This window comes from Erinaceus europaeus, chromosome 10 (genome assembly GCF_950295315.1).
Source record: "Erinaceus europaeus chromosome 10, mEriEur2.1, whole genome shotgun sequence".
NCBI classification, from domain to species: domain Eukaryota; kingdom Metazoa; phylum Chordata; class Mammalia; order Eulipotyphla; family Erinaceidae; genus Erinaceus; species Erinaceus europaeus.
This window is the reverse complement of record NC_080171.1, coordinates 15,186,115-15,208,582: the sequence shown is the minus strand read 5'-3', so window position 1 is coordinate 15,208,582 and position 22,468 is coordinate 15,186,115. Positions and strand designations below refer to the sequence as shown.

At 47.5% G+C, this 22,468-nt stretch overlaps 1 long non-coding RNA gene across 1 annotated transcript in view; it reads left to right on the top strand.

Annotated features, from left to right (window-relative positions):
* The window catches only part of LOC132540833 (uncharacterized), a 58,622-nt gene that overhangs the window by 15,899 nt on the left and 20,255 nt on the right, over positions 1-22,468 (top strand). The gene's annotated exons all lie outside the window — the stretch shown is intronic.

Below are 22,468 nucleotides of genomic sequence, written 5' to 3'. Positions count from 1 at the left end.
GGAGGAGAGGATTTGGGTTCTTGAGAAAGGGGGCATAGAATTATTGCTGATAGAGCCAGGAGAATAGCATTATGGTTACACAAAAGACTTTCAGGCCTGGGGCTCTGAGGTTGAGGTTCCAGGTTCAATTCCCAGCACTATTGTAAAGCAAAGCCAAGCTCTGGGCTCTTTCGCTCTGTTCCTCTCTCTCATTAAAACCAATATAAATTTTATTAAATTAAAATAACCCACCAGGGTTATTGTTGTCTGTCCACCTCATAATGCCTGCATTACAAATCCATTGTTCCTGGAGGCCATTTTCCCCTCCATTTTGTTGCCCTTGTTACTATTGTTATTGTTGCTATTGCTGCTGCTGCTGTTGGATAGGACAGAGAGAAATTGAGAGAGGAGGCGAGAAAGATAGATAGCTGCAGACCTGCTTCACTGCTTGTGAAGGGAACCTCCTGCAGATGGGGAGTTGGGGACCTGAACTGGGATCCTTACTCCAGTCCTTGTGCTTTGCTCCATGTGTATTTAACCCGCTGCGCTATTGCCCAGCCCACAAAACCAATATAATTTTTAAATGTTGCAGAGAGGGAAGGGGAGATAACATAATGGTTATGTAAACAGACTTTCATGCCTGAGGCTGCCAGGACTTTGGTTCAATTCCCTGCTTCCCCATAAGCAGTGCTCTGGTTAAAAAAAAAAAGTGTTGATGGTGAATCTTCACTGAAAACAGCCTCTATTTCCCCAGCCAAGTGCTTTCTATATAGTCTCTAGGACTCCAGGGGTCAGGCTGTGAGAGGAACCTGTCAAGTGTGATTGGTTCTGCTCAGAGCAGGTCACTTGTGGTCAGTGACCTCCTCTTCAGTTTCCCAGGCCTTTGCAATCACCTGGGACTAGCTCTGTCACTCCCCTTCACACACCCCCAGGCATCAGCCACTAGCCAGTCTCCCCTGGCTCCCTCGCCTGAACTTGATGTGACCTTCCCCCCCCACCTGTATACATTTTGTCCTCAGCGCCTAAAAGGTTCTGCTCTTCATGACAAAATTCTCTTCATCCTTCATTGTTCAGGCTATGCAGAAAAAAAATTTTTTTTTTTTAGTTATGTAGCCAGAAACAGCATTGACAGGTCCTTTGGTGTCTCCAGCATGAAAGTCCTTTGCATAACTTCTATTTCCTCAGGCCACTTAAAAAAGTTATGAGGACGGAGACTTCAGCCACCAGATTCCAGATGCCAGCATGATACCGACCAGACTTCCCTGGACAGATGACCCACCAAAGTGTCCTGGAGCTCCGCTTCCCCAGAGACCCACCCTACTAGGGAAAGAGAGAGGCAGACTGGGGGTATGGATCGACCTGTCAATGCCCATGTTCAGCAGGGAAGCAATTACAGAAGCCAGACCTTCCACCTTCTGCAACCCACAATGACCTTGGGTCCATACTCCCAGAGGGATAAAGAATAGGAAAGCTATCAGGGGAGGGGATGGGATACAGAGTTCTGGTGGTGGGAATTGTGTGGAGTTGTACCCCTCCTATCCTATGGTTTTATTAATGTCTCCTTTTTAAAATAAATAAGTTATGAGGAGAGGGTAGCATAATGGTCATGTCAAAAGACTTTCATGCCTGAGGCTCCAAAGTCCCAGGTTCAAACCTCAGCACCACAAGCTAGAGCTGAGCAATGTTTTCACTCTGCTAAAAACAAAAGCAAGGGAGTCAGGTGGTAGAGCAGCAGGTTAAATGCAGGTGGCGCAAACCGCAAGGACGGGCATAAGGATCCTAGTTCAAGCCCCTGGCTCCCCACATGCAGGGGGGGATGGCTTCATAAGTGGTGAAGCAGGTGTCTTATCTCTCTCTTCCCCTCTTTGTCTCCCTTCCTCTCTCGATTTCTCTCTGTCCTATCAACAACAATGACAGCAACAACAATAATTATAACCACAACAATGATAAAACAACAATTGAGCCCCAGCAATAACCCTGGAGGCAAAAACAAACAAACAAACAAAAAAAACCCAGTAACAAAAAACACATACACACAGAGATATAATAAGTCATTTTAAGTTATTTATATTATTGTAGTAGGTGAGAAATACCAGAACTCTACTCACCACCATAAAATGGTGCTGGGGATTGAACCTGGCACCTCGTAGCCTGAGGCATGAAAGTCTAGTGCACAATCTCTGCTATTAAATATATGTATTTCCCCTCCAGAGTTATTGCTGGGGCTCTCGGTGCCTACACTATGAATCCAGTGCTTCTGGCGGCCATTTCTCCCCATTGTTGTTGCTGCTGTTGGATAGGGAAGAGAGAAATTGAAAAGAGGGGGAGAGAAAGATAGACACTTGCAGACCTGCTTCACCGCTTGTGAAGTGACTCCCCTGCAAGGGTGGGGGCTCAAACTTGGATCCTTGTGCCTGCCTTAGCACTTTGCACTATATGCGCTTAACCTGGTGCACTACCAGCTGACCCCTTCTAATCCTTTTATTTATTTATTTATATTATTGGATAGAGACAAAAATTGAAAGGGGAGAGGAAGATAGAGAAACACCTGCAGCCTTGCCTCACCACCCTTGAAGCTTTCCCCCTGCAGGGGGGGTGGCCAGGAGCTTGAACCCCGGTCCTTGTGCACTGTAATGTGTGTGCTTAACTAGGTGCGCCATCACCTGGCACCCCTAATTCTTTTTTTTTCTTTCTTCTTTCTTTTTTTATTTAGTCCCTTTTGTTGCTTTTTTTTTTTTTTTACTGTTGTAGTTATTGATTTCGTCATTGTTGTTAGATAGGGCAGAGAGAAATGGAGAGAGGAGGGGAAGACAGAGAGGGGGAGAGAAAGACAGACACCTGCAGACCTGCTTCACCACCTGTGAAGCGACTCCCCTGCAGGTGGAGAGCCCGGGGGCTCGACCCAGGATCCTCACACCGGTCCTTGCGCTTTGTGCCACATGCGCTCAACCCGTTGCGCTACCACCCGACTCCCTAAAATTGATATTCTAATCCATGATGGCTTCAGGTTTGAATGCAGGAGCCTGAGGGCTCAGGCATGTGTAACTGAGTGACTCAGAGGGGAAGGTTGGGGCCTAGTCCTAAGGAGAAATGATCAGCATTTGAGACAAACACACACCAAGTGTTTGTGAGTATTCACTGGACAAGGACCGTGCTCTGGCTGCAGAAGAGATGATCGAAAAAGCTTGCTTAGGATCTAAGCCGGATGAGGTCCAGGAAAAACATAGGATAAGAAGGAACGCGTGAAGAAGGGGACACTGGGACGCTCTTTATCTCTGAATTGGTTCTCCTTCCCCAACTTTGGCTCTGTACCAGACCTGCTTACAGGCAGAAGCTTTGCCACCCCCACCCCCTGGTAGCAGTCAGGGCTCAGAATGGTCACTGACCTCTGGGTATGATCATGGGACACCTTCTTTGGTATCGAAGTGACACATACTTGTGAAATACAAACACTTTTTTTTATTTAGCTAGGGTCAGGTCAATAAAACATCATCAAACATTTGCACAATACCCTGTGGTTCTTCCAGGGGCATGATAGTTATTTACTCTGGCTTTCATATAATTTGTATGCTCAGAGAAGTCCGTAATTTGCAACTGAAGTCAGAGGTGAGGCTGGGGCCCACCACCTGCACTGTTTTGGGGAGCAGGAGTACAGGTAGTGCTTAGTGTCCTGCAACTGAGGATTCGGATAGATAGTGAACTGTAGGGCCCTGGGTGGACAAGGCCTACTCCATGAAGAGCTTGTTCCAGGGCTGGGGAGAAGCATAATGATTATGCACAGTGACTTTACGAATTTTTTATTATTTATTCTAGTGAAAAAAACAGAGATAAGAGCACTGCTCCGTTTATGGTGGTGCTGGGGCCTTTCATGCATAACCATTATGCTATCTCCGCAGCTCCCAAAAGACTTTTTTTTTTTTTGTCTCTAGGGTTATCACTGGTGCTTGGTGCTAGCACTATGAATCCACTGCTCCTGGAGGCTGGTTTTTCCATTTTATTGGATAAGCTAGAGAGAAACTGAGAGAGAAGGGAGAGATGGAGAGAGAAAGAGACAGACACCTGCAGACCTGCTGTACCGCTTGTGAAGTGACCTCCCCCATAGGTGGGGAGCTAGGGCCTCGAACCCAAATCCTTGTGCAGGTCATTGTGCTTAGTACTATGTGCGCTTAAAATGATGAGCCTGACCCTCCCACCCAAAAAAGGCTTTCATGTCCAAGATACCAAAGGTTACTGGTTCAGTCCCCAGCACCAACATAAACCAGAGCTGAAAATACTCTGGTATCTATCTATCTATCTATCTATCTATCTATCTATCTATCTATCATCTATCTACCTATCTATCATCTATCTATCTATCTATCTATCTATCTATCTATCTATCTATCTATCTATCTATCTACCTATCTATCTATCTATCATCTATCCATCTACCTGCATATCTTCTATAATCTATTATTAAAATAGAATTTTAAAAACGCTTATGCATGGGGGCTGGGTGGTGGTCTACTTGGTTGAATGCACATGTTACAGTGCTCAAGGACCCAGGTTCAAGCCCCTGGACCCCACCTGCAGAGGGATAACTTTGCAAGTGGTGAAGCAGGGCTGCAGGTGTCTCTCTGTCTCTCTATCTCTCCTACCCTCTCGATTTCTGGCTGTCTCTATCCAATAAGTAAAGATAAATTTTTTTAAAAAAAACTTAAAAAGATAAAAAAAAGATAGAAATATATGAAAAAATACACTTAAAAAAATAAAGGGAGGGAGTCAGGCGGTAGCATAGTGGTTAAGCGCAGGTGGCGCAAAGCGCAAGGACCAGCATAAGGATCCTGGTTCAAGCCCCAGGCTCCCCACCTCCAGGGAAATTGCTTCACAGGTGGTGAAGCAGGTTTGCAGGTGTCTGTCTTTCTCTCCCATTCTGTGTATCCCCCTCCTCTCTCCATTTCTCTCTGTCCTATCCAACAATGAAGACACCAATAACAACAACAATAATATGTACAACAATAAAACAACAAGGGCAACAAAAAGGGAAAATGAATAAATAAATATTTAAAAATAAATAAATAAATAAATAAAGGGAGTGGGGCGGTAGTGCAGTGGGTTAAGCGCAGGTGGCACAAGGCCCAAGGACCAGCATAAAAATACTGGTTCGAGCCCCCGGCTCCCCACCTGCAGGGGAGTCGCTTCACAGGTGGTGAAGCAGGTCTGCAGGTGTCTGTCTTTCTCTCCCCCTCTCTGTCTTCCCCTCCTCTCTCCATTTCTCTCTGTCCTATCCAACAACGATGACGGGGGTAGATAGCATAATGGTTGCCTGAGGTTGCCAAGTCCCAGGTTCAATCCCCCACACCACTGTAAGCCAGAGCTGAACAGTGCTCTGGTAAAAAGAAAACAAACAAAAACAAAAACAAAAAACAAGGGCAACAAAGGGAATATCAGGAATGTCACCTTGAGGACTGCTAGAGTTCTAACAGGAATGGAAATTTGAAGAACTTAAGTCAAAGGTGTGTGTGTGTGTGTGTGTGTGTGTGTGTGTGTGTGTGTTCCAGAGAAACTCCTAGGAAGGAGGGAACAGAATGCTTGAGAGTACTTGCTTAAGTGAGGTCAGCAAAATATTTTTTAAAATATTTTTTAACGTCATCTTTATTTGATAGAGACAGCTAGAAATCGAGAGGAGGGGGGAGCTAGAGAGGCAGAGAAAATTTACGGCCATTTTTTCTATCTTATTGGATAGGACAGAGAGAAATTGAGAGAGGAGAGGGAGATAGACACCTGCAGACCTGCTCCACTGTTTGTGAAGTGAGCCCGCTGCAGGTGGGGAGCCGGAGTCTGGAACTAGGATCCTTGCACTTAACCTGGTGCGCCACTCTCTATTCCCCCTTCTCTCCGTCTCCCTCCACCTGCCCCTCTTCTCTCTCTTTTCCCTTCTCCTTTGTTGCAGAAATTATGCCCAAACACGAAGCTTAAGCCAAAATTATGGTGAACAGAGAAGTTTATTACACTTGTGGGCAGGAGAACCGAATCTCCAGAAAGTTTCTCTGCCCCAAAAAAGGAACAGCACAGATTTAAACAGCATTTTTCAACAGGTTACAGTATGGTTACATTTTCATTCCAAAGGAGCAGGGCAAGATGAAAGAACTTTCACAGGGTTGTGTTAAAAATCAATGTGTTGTGGCTGGGTGGTGGTGCACCTGGTTGAGTGCACGTATTACAATGAGCAAGGACCCAGGTTCGAGGCCCCTGGTCCCCACCTGCAGGAGGAAAGCTTTGCGAATGGTGAAGTAGTGCTGCAGGTGTCTGTCTGTCTTCCTCCCCCCTCTATCCCACTCTTGATTTCTGGCTGTCTCTATCCAATAAATAAAGGTAATAAAAAAAATCAATGTGTTATTTAGATGCAAAGCAACTAGGCAAAAGAGGATTTGGAACTTATGGGCAGGAATCACCCTTCTTTATCTCACAGGATGCCCCCTGGTGCTAACAGCTCTCATCTCACGGGATGCCTCCTGCTGCTGTTCTGTTCAGTCAGTCATCAGACAACGGAAATATGAGTGCAGGTTATATTAAGGAATTATGCAGCTATTTTCTGCTTCACCTCCCCCCCACTTCTCTGTCTCATTGTTTCTGAAAAAGGCAGCTCTAGAGAAGACAAGATAAATCTTTGGGAATCAGAAAGGGACTAGGGAGTAGCTCACCTGGTAGAGCCTGCACTTCACCATTATCTTTTTTAACTTGCACTTGAGTCCCAAGTCCCAAGCCCTGAACCTTGAATCCTGAGCCCTGAGCCACCATATAGGAGTACTGTGCATGGAATTAGGGGAAGCTTCATGGGTCGTAGAATGTTGTAATGTCTCTCCCTGTCTTACTCTGAAATTAAAATAAAAATTTCTACTAATGAGAGATAGAAAGAGAGAGAGAGAGAGAGAGAGAGAAGAGGGACCAGAGCATCATTGTGGTACAAGTAACACCAAGTAATTCAAGGGCTTGAACTTGGGACCTCATTCAACTCTGTCTTTAAAAAATTTTCTTAGTACCTTTATTTATTTGATAGAGACTGTCAGAATTGAGAGGAAGGGGGAGACAGAGAGCAACAGAGAGACACCTGCAGCACTGCTTCATCACTTGTGAAAATTTCTCTCCGTAGGTGGAGACTGGGGCTTGAACCCTGGTCGTTACACACTGTAACGTGTGCGCTCAACCAGGTGTGCCACCACCTGGCCCCTCTACTTATCTGTCTACTTATAGACACAGAGAAAATTTGAGAGGGAAGGAAGAGATAGGGAAAAGACAGAGATAAGATAAGCCTGCAGCCCTGCTTTACCACCCATGAGGCTTCCTCCCTGCAGGTGTGGACTGGGGGTTTGAGCCTGAGTCCTTGGACATGGTGACATGTGCGCTCTACCAGGTGCACTACCACCCTGTCCCTTAGTGATTTTTCCCCCATGGTTCCTTTTATTACTTTCTGGTGATTTCCTGTATATATATATTTTTAAATATTTATTTCTTCTCTTTTGTTGCCCTTGTTTTTTTATTGTTGTAGTTGTTATTGTTATCGTCATTGTTGGATAGGACAGAGAGAAATGGAGAGAGGAGGGGAAGACAGAGAGGAGGAGAGAAAGACACCTGCAGACCTGCTTCACCGCCCCTGAAGCGACTCCCTTGCAGGTGGGGAGCCCGGGGCTCTATCCGGGATCCTTAAGCCATCCTTGCGCTTTGCGCCACGTGCTTAACCTGCTGCTACCGCCTTACTCCCACTTCCCTGTATTCTTATAAAAAATACAACCATCCTACATATGTCCCTCTATTAATCTAGCCCACCTACCTCTTAGTCATTGTTAACACCATTTAATGCACACTTACTGAGCACCTGCATGTGGACAGGGCTCTCCTGATCTTTGGGTTTTGTTTGATTTTGTTATTTGCTTCCAGGGTTATCACTGAGTTCCAGTGCCTGCACTATGATTACACCACTCCCAGCGGGCATTTTTTCCTCTCTGTTTTTTTAAAATATGTACCTCTATAGTCATTGCCTCATCATTAAAAAAATTATTTAAAGATTTGAGCCATTAAAAAATTATTTATTCCCTTTTGTTGCCCTTGTTATCGATGTCGTCGTTGTTAGATAGGACAGAGAGAAATGGAGAGAGGAAGGGAAGACAGAGGGGGGAGAGAAAGGAGAAAGATAGACACCTGCAGACCTGCTTTATGGCCCCTCAAGCGACCCTCCCCCCCCCCCCCCCCCCGCAGGTAGGGAGCCTGGGGCGCAAACCGGGATCCTTACTTGGGTCCTTGAGCTTTGCGCCACATGCGCTTAACCCGCTGTGATAATGTCTGACTCCCCCTTTCAATTTTTTTATTTGATGGAACAGAGAGAAATTAAGAGGGGAGTGGAGACAGAGAGGGAGAGAGAAACACCTGCAGACCTGCTTCCCTGCTCATGAAGCGTCCTCTCTGCAGGTGGGAAGTGGGGGCTCCAACCGGGTTCACGCACGTGGAGATATGTGTGCTTAGCTGGGTGCACCACTGCCTGCTTACTGCCCCCCCCCATCCTTGTGTGTGTGGAGTCTAGTTTCTTTTTGTCCTCCAGGGTTATCACTCTGTCTTGGTGCCTGCACTATGAATCCACAGCTCCTGAGGCCATTTTTTTTTCATTTTTTTGCCCTTGTCATTGTTTATTGTCACCATTGATGTTGTTGTTGGAAAGGACAGAGAGAAATCTAGAGAGGAGGGAAAGAGAGGGAGAGAGAAAGACACCTGCAGATCTGCTTCATCGTTTGTGAAGCGACCCCACTGCAGGTGGGGAGCCAGGGCCTCGAACAGGGGTCCTTATGCCGGTCCTTGCACTTCGCGCCATGTGCACTTAACCCGCTGCATTATCGCCCAACCCCGGAGTCTACTTTCTAGTGATTTCCAGTGGTGGTGACAGACAATAAATAAATAAATAAATAAATAAATAAATAAATAAATAAATAAATAATAAGGGACCAGGAAATAGCTCACTCAGTAAAACATGCACCAAACCATGCATAAAGCCCTGAGTTCGAATCCCAGGACTACATAGGCGCACCGTGGAGAATGCTTGGGGTGGTCCGTGGATAGTAGAATGGTGCTTTGGTCTCCCCCTCTCTCTGACTCATCCTTCACTTAAAGAATGTCGGCTTGGGAGATGGTGCAGTGGATAAAGCACTGGACTTTCAAGCATGATGTTATGTCAGATCCTGGCATCACATGGGCCAGAGTGATCCTCTGGCTCTTTCTCCTCTTCTCTATGATGATGACGATGATGATGATGATGATGATGATGATGATGATGGTGGTGGTGGTGGTGATGGTGATGGGCTGGGTGGCGCACCTGTTGAGTGCATATGTTACAATGCTCAAGCACCCAGGTTTGAGCCCCCAGCCCCCCCTTGTTGGGGGGAGCTTCACAAGGAGCAGTGCTACAGGTGTCTCTCTTTTTCTCTCCCTCTCTACTTCTCCCTCCCCTCTTAGTTTTTATCACAAAGGAAAAAAAAAGTGGTCCGGGAGGTGGCACAGTGGATACAGTGTTGGACTCTCAAGCATGAGGTCCTGAGTTTGGTCCCCAGCAACACATCTACCAGAGTGATGTCTGGTTCTTTCGCTCTCTCCTCCTGTCCCTCTCATTTTTTTTTTTAAAGATTTTATTTATTTATTAATGAGAAAGATAGGAGGAGAGAGCGAAAGAACCAGACATCACTCTGGTTGCATGTACTGTCGGGGATTGAACTCAGGACTTCAAGCTTGAGAGTCCGATGCCTTATCCACTGCGCCACCTCCCGAACCACTATCCCTCTCATTAATAAGTAAAAAAGAAGACTTTTCCTTCAAAAAAAAAAAAAAGAAAGAAAAAAAACTAAATGAACACATTTACCATGTCAACAACAAAGATGCCACATAGTATTTGAATAACAAAGGCAACAAAGGAGTTTAATGCTGACATGAACATCAAGTGTGGTAATTATTTACATAGTAAACACAATCTTCATTTATTATGTAAGTGATAGTTATGGTGTGTTAACATTAATTTAAATAGCAAATACAGATGGGTTGTCAGAAGGTGCCAGTGGGAGGAAAGTGGCTCTGGAGGGGAAAAAGCAGATCCTAGGTTGACCCCAGTTTCTTAGAAGTTCAGGGCACCATGCGGGTGTTAGTTTATATGCCGCATTCCACTTTCATGTCCAGCAGGAAGCCTTCCCTGAACCCCAGGACTTTTTTCCTTTGAAGTCCTGTGACCGTGATGACTCCAGCCTTTCTTGAGAAGATGCACCTTGTTCTCATCCTAGCTGGCACTGTCTGACGACGGAGAAAGTTAAAGTTGAGGGCATTCATCCAACATTTCATGTGATCTTTGCAAAAACCCTGTGAGCTCATTTTTTCTTTTTTATTAGTAATTTAATAATGATTGACAAGATTCTGGGATAAGAGGGGTATAATTCCATACAGTTCCCACCACCAGAGTTCAGCGTCCCATCCCCTCCATTGGAAGCTTCCTTATTCTTTATCCCTCTGGGAGTATGGACCAGAATCCTTTTTGGGGAGCAGAAGGTAGGAATTCTGACTTCTGTAATTGCTTCTCCACTGGACATGAATGTTGGTAGGTGGATCCATACCCCCATCCTGTTTTTGTCTTTCCGTAGTGGGGCAGAGCTCTAGAGAGGTAAGACTTTGGGACACATTGGTGAGGTTATCTGCCTGGGGAGGTCAGGATGGCACCATAGTAGTGTCTGTTCAAGACCAGCCCGCTCTGCAAGGAAGGAAGCTTCAGTGCTGTGGTCTCTCTCTCTCTCTCTCTTTCCCTATCTCAGCCTAAAAGGAGTAGGAGAACAATATAAGGAAAACATACTTACAGTATTGTAAAATAGACGTATCTACATATAGTTAATGCATTCATGGCATATCTAACTTAATTTTTTTTTTCCAATCCTTTCTGGAGGGTGGGGGGGAGATAGCATAATGGTTATGCAAACAAACTCTCATGACTAGTGCTCTGAGGTCCCAGGTTCAATCCCCCTGCACTACCATTAGTCAGAGCTGAGCAGGGCTCTAGTAAAAAATAAAATCATTCCTAGGTTTTGTGGTTCATCTACCAGTTTTTTCAAATTGCTGTAAGTTTGAAAAAAAAATCCAATATGCCTATTAAACGTAAAACCCTTGGAGGTGCACAGAGGACAAAGGAGTGCTCAAACTTGGGCTGTGCACATAGCAGAACAGCACACTATCCAAGCGAGCTGTTTTGCTGGCCCTTCTTAAACTAACCTTCCTTCCTTCCTTCCTTCCTTCCTCCCTCCCTCCCTTCCTTCCTTCCTTCTCCCCTCCCTTCTTTTCTTTCAGAGATTCATATATTTATTAACACAGGACAAAGGAGGAGGGGAGAGAGAATCAAAGCGTCACTCTGGTTGAGCATACATGTTCGCAAGGACCTGGGTTCGAGCTCCCAGTCCCCACCTGCAGGGCGAAAGCTTTGCGAGTGGTGAAGCAGGGCTGCAGGTGCCTCTCTGTCTCTCTCTCTCTATCTCCCCTTTCCCTCTTGATTTCTGGCTGTCTCTATTCAATAAATAAATAAAGATAATAAGAAAAAATTAAAAAGAAAAACTTAAAAAAAATCAAAGCATCACTCTGGCACACAGATTGCTGGGGATTGAATTGGAGATCTCATGTTTTAAATCCACTGCTGTGTTCTGCACTAGCTGCTCTGTCTCAGGCTGGCTTGGGTGGGGTTCAGAGCAGGGTGCAGTCTCAGGACACCGGTGGGGGGGCTTCTCTGCCTGGGCCGCCCCAACTCACTGCATGTGAGCCGTCTCTAATCGGACCCTTCCCATGTTTGTGTTTTTCACTTTTTTTTTTTTTTTTTTTGCCTCTGTCTCTTTCTCCTGTGGGGCTCAGTTTCTCTCTGAGTCCGGGTGAGGCTGCGTGGCCTGGAGCTGCCTTTCTTTGCCTTTTGACTGACTGCAATGCTGAAGGACACCACACAGGGGCACCAGAACCACACCGGTGATTTCCCCCATCGCGCTAGTACCTGGCCACTGCAAAACTGACTCTATGAGCCGGGAAACAGCAAAAAAGACTCCAAGGTCTCAGGTTCAATCCCCTCACACCACGATAAGCCAGAGCTGAGCTGTACTCTGGCTAAATGCTCCCAAGCTAGAGATGAGTCTAGATCCTGGATCCTATAGGCTTTGGACATGCTTGCTCAGAAGGGCCTGTGAGAGGGAAGTGGCTCCTCGTCTCTGCCAGGGAAGAATGACGGGCTGTGTGCAGAGGGGCAGTGGGCCAGGCAGCTGGCTGTCCAGCGCTTCCTGGCTGAGGAAGAGGTTTCCTGCGGCCAGTTTCTCTCTGCAGGTCACCGGCTCAGCGTTTGTGAAATGGAACTGAAACAGGAACAAAACAAACAAACAAAAACACCTCTCTAGAACATGACACAGCTTAGAGGTAACCACCAGAGACGCTTCCTCCTGTCCTGTGGAAAGAGAGCTGATCGTATTCCCTGCTCCTACTGCAGCCACCAGTACCAACGCACCAAGGCTGGGCCCCTCGGTGGACACTGGCATCCCAGAGCAAGTATGTGTGTGGCTCTGACAGGCTTGGGGAGTTCTCCGTGTGAATCTGGGTAGTTGGAATAGGGGAGTGAGCGGATGGGGAGAGGGGAAAACAAACTGAATCCTGGGGTAGTGGAGAGGAGGCAGGGGTCCCCTTGTTGGGCAGGAGGGACAGGCTGTGTGCTCTTCTGGGTGGGCCAGAGATTTGGGGAGTCACTCTAGAGCAGGTTTGCTGGGGCTCAGGGGGCTCCATGTCACCTCAGATGCTCATCTGTGTATTGGGAGGGTCTTGGGTGCAGAGCTGTGAGGCCCTCCCTGCCTCAGACTGTGTGAGCTCAGAACTCAGTAGCGCATACGTATCATCCTCGCGGCCGTGGGGGCTGGAGCGACAGCACAGCGGTTTGTACTCTAGGCTTTCATGCCTGAGGTCCCAGAGGTCCAGGTTCAAAAACCAGAATCGAGCAGTGCTACGTACTAAATCAATCAGTCAGTCAATCAATCAATCAATCTTTTTCTTTTTTGGTAGAGACAGAAAAGCTGACAGGGAAGGGAGAAATAGATAAAAGACAGAGACACCTGTAGCAATGCTTCACCTCTCGTGAAGCTTCCCTCCTACAGGTGAGGGCCAGGGGCTTTAACCTGGGTCCTTGCACATCGTAACATGTGTGCTCAAGCAGATGTGCCACCACCCGGCCCTATCCAGTAAGACTTTTCCAAATGACGGCTAAGGGCACACCATGGGGACGTGTGCCAGACGGCCCAGAGTCTTTGAGGGTGGTTGGGATTGCCTGGAGAGGTGCCCTTTCCCTCACTTGTTCTGTTTTCAAAATCACCTACTAATACAAGAGAGAAAGAGTGAGAGACAGGGAGAGAGAAACCAGAGAACAAGAGAATCATCGTGTGACTCTGCCATGTGCCATGCCAAGGGTTTCAACTCCGAATGAACGTCATGCCTGGGAGTTCCAGGGCTTCTTCACAGCACCACCTTCCAGTTGCCCTCACCCTGTTCTACTGTCCACCAGACAAAAGATGGCCTGCCAGTGACACCCAGCCCTCTGCTGCAAGACCTGGTATCTCTTGAGGGCTACAGCCTCAGAACCCCTCTTCTGGCCTGCCTAGCTCCTGGGGCCCCCTTCCATGACAGACTGTTGCATGTTTGTTTTACCCCTGCCCCCCCCCACATACACACCCCGAGGGCAGGGGCTGGCTCCCAGCCTCCCTGTATCCATTTGGCCCGAGGACCAGCAGGCTCTGCTCAATCCAGGACCAGCAGGCTCCGCACAAATGTTTGCTGAACAAATTAATTTGTTCCTATTTAACAAGCTCATCAGGGCTTTCTCTTCCTCCTAACTAGGAAGCAAGAAGGCTCTTTTTTTCTCCTAACAATCTACCCTTGGGGTATGAAGGCAGAACCTTAGGCTCTGCAAGCAGAAGGCAGTCACACTCAATTCTCAGGGCATGCATTTGCATTAGAAAGAAAGAAAATATTCTTGTAGGGGACTGGGCACTGGCACACCTGGTTAAGTACATGTGTTACCATACACAAGGACCCATGTTTGAGCCCCTGCTCCCCACCTGCAGGGGGAAAGCTTCACGAGCGGTGAAGAAGCAAGTACTGCAGGTGTCTCTCTGCCTCTGTACCTATTTCCCCCTCGTTATCTCAATGTCTCTCTGTCCTATCAAATGAAGAAAAAAAAAATCATGTGTGAGGATCCTGGTTTGAGCCCCTGGGGGCTCAAACCCGGATCCTTAGACATAGTATTTTTTAAATTTTTTTTGTTAATATTTATTTATTCCTTTTTGTTGCCCTTGTTGTTTTATTGTTGTAGTTATTATTGTTGTTGTTATTAATGTCATTGCTGTTGGATAGGACAGAGAGAAATGGAGAGAGGAGGGGAAGACAGAGAGGGGGAGAGAAAGACAGACACCCGCAGACCTGCCTCACTGCCTTTGAAGCGACTCCCCTGTGGGTGGGGAGCCAGGGGCTCGAACCGGGATCCTTAGCCAGTCCTTGCACTTTGCACCACCTGCGCTTAACCCACTGCGCTACCACCCGACTCCCACGCATAGTATTATGTGCACCTAACTGGGTGCACCACTGCCTGGCCCCCAAATTATTTTATTAGTGAGAGAGAACTAGAGCATCACTCTGGCACATGCAATACTGGGAATCAAACACAGGACCTCATGTTTGAGGGTCCAACACTTAAGTCACTGGTTGCATGAGACACTTTAAAAAATTTTTTTTGTTTGTTTAACCAGAGCACTGCTCAGCTTTGGCTTATGGTGGTATGAGGGATTGAACCTGGGACTTTGGAGCTATTATGCTATCTACCCTCACTGAAACACTTTTTAAAATCCCACTAGCCCATGCTCAGCTCTGGCTCACGGTGGTTAGGGATTGAACTGGGATCTCTAGTGCCTCGGCCATGAAAGTCTTTTGCATAACCGCAGTGCTATCACCCCAGCCCCACAGAGGACACTTTTTAGTTGGGGTGGCTGGTTTGAGTTCCGTGGTAGTGATTCAGTGGCTCTGAGGGTGGGGGTGTGGAGAGGCCGAGGCCACCTGATATGCCAGAAGTGCCCAAGCAGGCTTCTCAGTGGTGCTCCTCCGGCAGGCCCTGGCCATGCTGGCTCCCTGTGGATGCTGCGCCCCTCTGCTCTTCTCTGGTAATTGTCCCAGGGGAAGCGGGGAGGGCAGACATGGCCATTCACTGAACGGTCGCCTGAGTCAGCCAGGGCTCTTCAAGGGTGTCTGGGCCGGCAGCCACAGCCTGCCTGTCCAGCTTCTACATATGCAGTCCCTTGGCTTTGTGACAGAAAGTGCGAGAGCCCCATCATCTGTGCCTGCTGCGTTCCTACTCACCATTGTCCCCCTCCCCATCCAGAGCTCAGTGTGCAAACCCTTGAAAAATATCATCTCTAGGGACAGGGATGGTGCATTTGATTGAGCACATATGTTACCATGTGCAGGGACAAGTCCCTGGTCCCCATCTGAGGAGGGAGTGGGGGAAGAAGCTTCAAGAGCTGTGAAGCGGTGCTGCAGGTGTCTCTCTCTTACCCTTTCTGTTTCCCTCTGTTCTATTAATAAATAAATAAAAATAAAAGAGGGGGCTAGGTGGTGGCACACCTGGTTAAGCACACCTGTTACAGTGTGCAAGGACCCAGGTTCAAGCCCTTGGTCCCCACCTGCAGGGGGAAAGCTTCACGAGTGGTGAAGCAGGGCGGCGGGCGTCTCTCAGTTTCTCTCCCTATTTTCACCCTCTTCTCTCAATTTCTCTCTGTCTTTTTCTAAGAATAAACAAATCAAATAAAAATAAAAGATCACCTGTGTTCCTATAACTGTGGTAAAAGCTGTGTCTGCCAATGGCTCTACCTTTTGATGTGAAACTCTCACAGGAAACTAGCTCAAGGCTCCCCTTGCCTCCCAGCAGCCCAGGGAATCCTGGCATGAGACACACAACTCAGCTCCAACCAGCCCAGCCTTTTCACCATTTTCCTCCTCTCCGAACCCTTCTCCTTGAGAGGCTGTTAGCATCTGTGATTCTTCTGATGGGGCCCTCACACTGACAGGCAGGTGGGCTCTCTCTCTCTCTCTCTCTCCCCACAAAGCCTCCTTTATTTCTGTGGATGCCATCTTGTTTGGAGGGACTGCCAAAAATGCCCTTGACTCCTCAGGCTCAAGGACTCAGCTGCTGAAGTGGTCAGGGCATTATGGTCAATAATGAAGCTAGCAAACAAAAGGGAGGGAAAAAGAAGCAGAGCATCAGGCTTGTGACTCTGAGCAACACAGCCTGTGAGACAAAATGCTGAGGGCGAGATATTGTTTGGCATAGAGCTTTATTATTATTATTATTATTTTCTTAAAGAAATCTAACTTTTTTCCTCCCATTAATTGGCAGCAGATTAAAAAAACAAAACAAAACAAAACAACCCATACCAACGCCAGTAACCTGAATGTGAGCATTTCTGAAAGGGAAAAGTGGTTTCGATTGTTAGATGTCCAAGAAAACATGAATACACGCTGACAGAGGAAATGGTCACAATTAGAGGAAGAAGAGGGAGAGGTTCATAAAATTAAGGGGAAAAAATCCTTTCAGTAGCAGCTCCCATCCTGTAAGCTAGCTCCTCAACCAGCCTCAGTCCAGAAGGCAGCTGGGGGTTGGGAACCTCTCAGGGAAACTTCTGGAAGATGAAAGGAAGACCCAGGAACATCTTAAAGGCAGAGGTGGGGGTGATGGTGGAGGGAGCTGCCCAAAGCAGCCTGCTTTTTCCTCAGACCACGGGGTACAAAGCCCTTTCTGGGAGAAATTTGCTCTAAAATATCATCTCCTGAGAAATCTCAAACTGAGTATTAGCTGGACGTGCCCTGTAGGAATCTGGGCTTGCTTGTGATAGAGGAGAAGCGACTGTGAAGCCCAGGGTGTGTGGAGGGGGCTGGGCAGTGACAACAGGTTAAGCACACATGTTTCCATGCATGAGGACCCAGATTCAAGCCCCCTAGTCTCCATCTGCAGGGGTGAAGCTGTGTGTAGTCATCGAACCCCAGTAATAACCCTACTGGCAATGACAAAAACTAAAAACACAAGAAAGGATCTAAGGGACTTCTTCTTAGTACCCGACCTCTCACTGGACCCTGGGGACCCAGTTTCCTTTGGCACCTTGTTGGACATATGCCAACTCCTCATTTTCAGAGACACACACACACACACACACATACACACACTGTATGAATCACACCAGCTACTCTCTGACCCTCAGAAAGTGTCTTGGAAAATGCAAAACAGGTGAAAAAGTCAAGAGTGAGACTTTACTATTATTATTTTACCAGAGCACTGCTCAACTCTGACTAGTGGTGGTAAGGGGACTGAACCTGGAAACTTTGGGGACTTAGGCATGAGAATCCTTCTGCATAGCCATCATGCTGTCTTCCCAGCCTAGGAGTGTATCTTTTATTATTATTATTATTAAGTTTCTGCTTTAAAAATATTTTTTTGTTATCTTTATTTATTGATTGGATAGAGACAGCCAGAAATCGAGAGGGAAGGGGAGATAGAGAGGGAGAGAGACAGAGAGACACCGCAACACTGCTTCACCATTCGCAAAAACTTTCCTCTTGTAGGTGGAGACTCGGGGGCTCGAACCCAAGTCCTTAAGCATTGCAACATATGCACTCAACCAGGTGCACCACCACCTGGCTCCCCCAGGAGTGTATCTTTAGGGACTAGACCCAGGTCACACACAACCAACATGGTATGCTCATAGGACAGATGGGTCTGTGGGCTGCCTGGGCTGGACTCAAGGACCTATCCAGGCAGAGGTTGGTTGCCAAGGAAACGGCTTGGGCCACAAGCCCCTGAAGCCATCTTGTAGTCCCATCCTGCCCAAGCCTGACCAGTGGCCCAGGCCAGCTTTCTTCTGGCCCCACATCTGAGAGGTGAGCCTTGACTATCTTGGTAGCCCTGGCGGTTCTGATGGTCTAGACTGTCTGCGATGTTCAGGCTCAGGCCCTGGCACTGGGGACGTCAGCCACCAAACCTGCATCCCAGGGGAGCCCTTGACCCAAGGCTTAGATGAAGCCATTTCCCAAACTGCTGGGGTGGGGCAGGGTAGGAAAGGGGAACTGAGTATAGAACCCTCCCTGGATGTGTGGGAGGAGCCCCTGCTCCTGTCAGGCTCCGGGTTAAGCAGCCTGCATGCGAGGCCCACGCAGCAGGTGAAGCATGACTGGCCTGTGTGAGGTCCCTAGCTCAGTCTTTGGCATTGCATATGCCAGTGACGTACTCTTTCCTCACCAACAGATCTTATTTTATCTTACTTTAAAAAATATAATTTTTATTATATCTTTATTTATTGGAGACAGCCAGAAATTGAAAGGGGAGGGGGGATAGAGAGGGAGAGAGACAGAGAGACACCTGTAGTATTGCTTCACTACTTGAAAAGCTTTCACCTTGCAGGTGGGACTGGGGGCTCAAACATGGGTCCTTGCTCACTGTAACAAGTGCACTCAACCAGGTGCACCACCACCCCCATTATTTTTTTTTCTTTCTGTCCAGGGTTATGACTGGGGCTTGGTGCCAGCACTATGAATCCACTGCTCCCAGTGGCCATTTTCCTTTTTTTTTTTTAATTTTTGTTTATAAAATGGAAACACTGACAAGACCATAGAATAAGAGGGGTACAACTCCACACAATTCCCACCACCAGAACTATGAATCCCCTCCTCTCCCCTGATAGCTTTCCTACTCTCCATCCCTCTGGGAGTTTGGACCCAGGGTCATTGTGGAATGCAGAAGGTGGAAGGTCTGGCTTCTGTAATTGCTTCCCCACTGAACATGGGCGTTGACAGGTCGATCCATACTCCCAGCCTGTCTCTCTCTTTCCCTAGTGGGGCAGGGCTCTAGGGAAGCAGGGCTCCAGGACACATTGGTGGGGTTGTCTGTCCAGGGAAGTCAGGTTGGCATCATGGTAGCATCTGGAACCTGGTGGCTGAAAAAACTTGCTGGGGCTCTGGTATGAGGAATACACTGCTCCTGGTGGCCACTTTTTCATTCTTTCTTTTCATTTGATAGTGCGTAGAAATAAATGGGTGTGTGTGTCGGGGGGGAGATAGAGGAGACATAAAGAGAGACAACTGCAGCATTGCTTCAACACTCATAAAGCTTTTCCCTCTGCAGGTGGGACTCGGGCTTGAACCCTGGTCCTTGAGCACAGTAATGTGTGTGTTCAAGTAGGTGCACTACCACCTGATATATATATATATATATATATATATATATAGTCTCCAGGGTTATTGCTGGGGCTTGGTGCCTGCACTATGAATCCACTGCTCCTGGAGGCTATTTTTTCCCTTGTTGCCCTTATTGTTTATCATTTTTGTTATTATTATTGTTGTCATTGTCATCATTGTTGTTGGATAGGACACAGAAATCCAGAGAGGAGGGGAAGACAGAGACGGCGAGAGACAGCTGCAGACCTGCTTCACCATTTGTGAAGCGACTCCCCTGCAGGTGGGGAGCCAGGGCTCAAACTGGGATCCTTATGCCGGTCCTTGCGCTTTGCGTCATGTGCACTTAACCCTCTGTGCTACTGCCCGACCCCCAATTTTTTTTTGCCTCCAGGGTTATTGCCGGGGCTCGGTGCCTGCACCACGAATCCACTGCTCCTGGAGACCATTTTTTCCCCTTTTGTTGTCCTTGTTGTTCCATCATTGTTGTGGTTATTATTATTGTTGTTGTTGCTGTCATTGGATAGGACAGAGAAAAATGGAGGGGGGGGAAGAAAGAGAGGGGGAGAGAAGGATAGACACCTGCAGACCTGCTTCACCGCCTGTGAAACGACTTCCCTGCAGGTGGGGAGCTGGGGGCTCGAACCGGGATCTTTAGGCCGGTCCTTGTGCTTTGCACCACATATGCTTAACCCGCTGCGCTACCGCCCGACTCCCCCCCAATTGTTTTTTATAAAGGTCAGGATTAAGTGGGCTGGGAGGTGACTCAGTGGATAAAGTGAAGGACTCTCAAGCATGAGATCTCGAGTTCAATCCCTGGGATCACATATGCAGAGCTGTATTCTGGCTCTGTCTCATAAACAAGCATGTAAGCAAGCAAACAGTAAAAGGCCAGAGATAAAATGGAGGTAGAGTGTTTTGGGTTTTTAAAAAATATTTATTTATTTCCTTTTGTTGCCCTTGCTGTTTTATTGTTGTAGTTATTATTGTTGTTGTTTTGGATAGGACAGAGAGAGGAAAGAGGAGGGGAAGACAGAGAAGGGGAGAAAGATAGACACCTGTAGACCTGCTTCACCACTTGTGAAGCAACTTCCCTGCAGGTGGGGAGCCGGGGGCTTGAACCGGGATCCTTGCGCCAGCCCTTGCGATTTGCGCCAACTGCGTTTAACTCACTGCGTTACTGCCCGACTCCCTGAGTGTGTTTTTTTTTTTAATGATTTATTTAAAAATATTACTTAGTTTTTATTTTTGATGGAGACACAAATTCGGAGGCAAGGGGGCGGCAGAGAAGCAGAGAGAGGCACCCGCAGCCTTGTTTCACCACTTGTGAAGCTTTCCCCCTGCAGGTGGCGATGAGGGGCTTGAACCTGGATCCTTGTGCATGGTAACATGTGCGCTCAATCAGATGCACCACACTTGGCCCCTAAATATTTATTTATATATTTTAAAGATTTTCTTTACTTATTCACGAGAAAGATAACAGGGAGGAGCCAGACATCACTCTGATACATGTGCTCCCAGGGATTGAACCCAGGACCTCACGCTTGAGAATCTAAAGCTCTATCCACTGTGCCACCTCTTGGACCACTGAGTATTTATTAATGAGAGACCAGGAAAGACAGAACCAGAGCATCACTGTGGCACATATGATGCTGAAGACTGAACTCAGGATCCCAGGCTTGAAGAGTCCAATGCCTCAGCTACAGTGCTACCTCCCTCCTGAGCCACCGTGCTGCTGCTTTCATCTGTGGATGCAGCCCGGATGACCCAGAGGACTCTGCCTTTCCCCAGGAGCAGGGGGACTGCAAGGCCATGCAGGTGCAAAGGACTGGTCTACCTGGAAGCAACCCCGGTGTCCAAGAACTGATGAGTGGCTACGTAAGCTGTGGTCTAGACGCACAGGGGGATACTCCTCAGTGCTAAGAATGATGAAGTCACCTTTTTGACCTCATCTAGGATGGAGCTTGAAGGAATCATGTGGAGCTAAGTCAGAAAGAGAAGGATGAATATGGGATGATCTCACTCATAGACAGAAGTTTAAGTTGGTGTACTGCGCCACAGTAAAAAAACTCTGGGGTGGGTCGGGGGAGAGTTCAGGTCTTGGAAAAGGATGACAGAGGACCTAGTGGGGGTTGTATTGTTATGTGGAAAACTGAGAAATGTTCTGCATGTACAAACTATTGTATTTACTGTCGACCGTAAAACATTAGTTCCCCAGTAAAGGAAAAAATAAATAAATTTAAAAGAAGTTTAAAGGACTCTGGGATGGGGGGAAGTGTTCAGGTCCTAGAACATGATGGAGGAGGAGGATCTAGGTGGGGGATTAGAGTGTTATGTGGAAACTGAGACATGTGGGGCCGGGTAGTGATGCACCTGGTTGAGCTCATGTTACAATGTGTAAGGACCAGGGTTTGAGCCCCTGGTTCCCACCTGCAGGGGGAAAGCTTTGCAAATAGTGAAGCAGGGTTGCAGGTGTCTCGCTTTCTCTCTCCCTCTCGGTCTCCCTCTTCCTTCTTGATTTCTAGCTGTCTCTACCCAATAAAGGTAATTTAAAAAAATTAAAAAACAACTGAGAAATGTTACACATGCACAAACTACTGTATTTTACTGTCGACTGTAAGCCATTAACCCCCGATAAAGAAAAAAAATAAGTAAAACAAAAAGCAAAGCGCTGGCCCTTGACTCTTCCGTTTCCGCAAGCTGCATGGCCTGAGACAAGTTGCTTTGCCTCTCTGAGTCTCTCCTTTCTTCTTCTTCCTCTTCCTCTTCTTAACACAGCCCTGGCTTATGGTGGTACTGGGGACTGAATCTGGGACCTCTGGTGCCTCAGGCATGAAAGGCTTTTAGCATCACCATCACGCTGTCTCCTCAGCCCTCTTAGTCTCTCCCTTTCCCTTCATGTTAAATGTCTCACTGGGTGGCCCTCAGGTGATGGATGGGAGGACAGCCCTTTGAAGAGTGCTGGGTGCTGTGCACCTAAGGGGTCACCGGGCCTGAACACAGGGTTTGGGTGGAAGCTTCCTGCTGGGTGACTCGCAGTGGCAAGAAAGCCCGACTGTCCCACCTCCACCTGCAGCTGAGCCCTGAGCTGGGGCGCTGGAGACTCAGAAGACACGTCTCTCTAAGAACAGAACCAACAGGCCAGTACCCCCCCCGCCCCCCGCGCGACCCTGGGTGGTAGATAAAACAAAAGGATAAGAATCTGTATTAAATGACT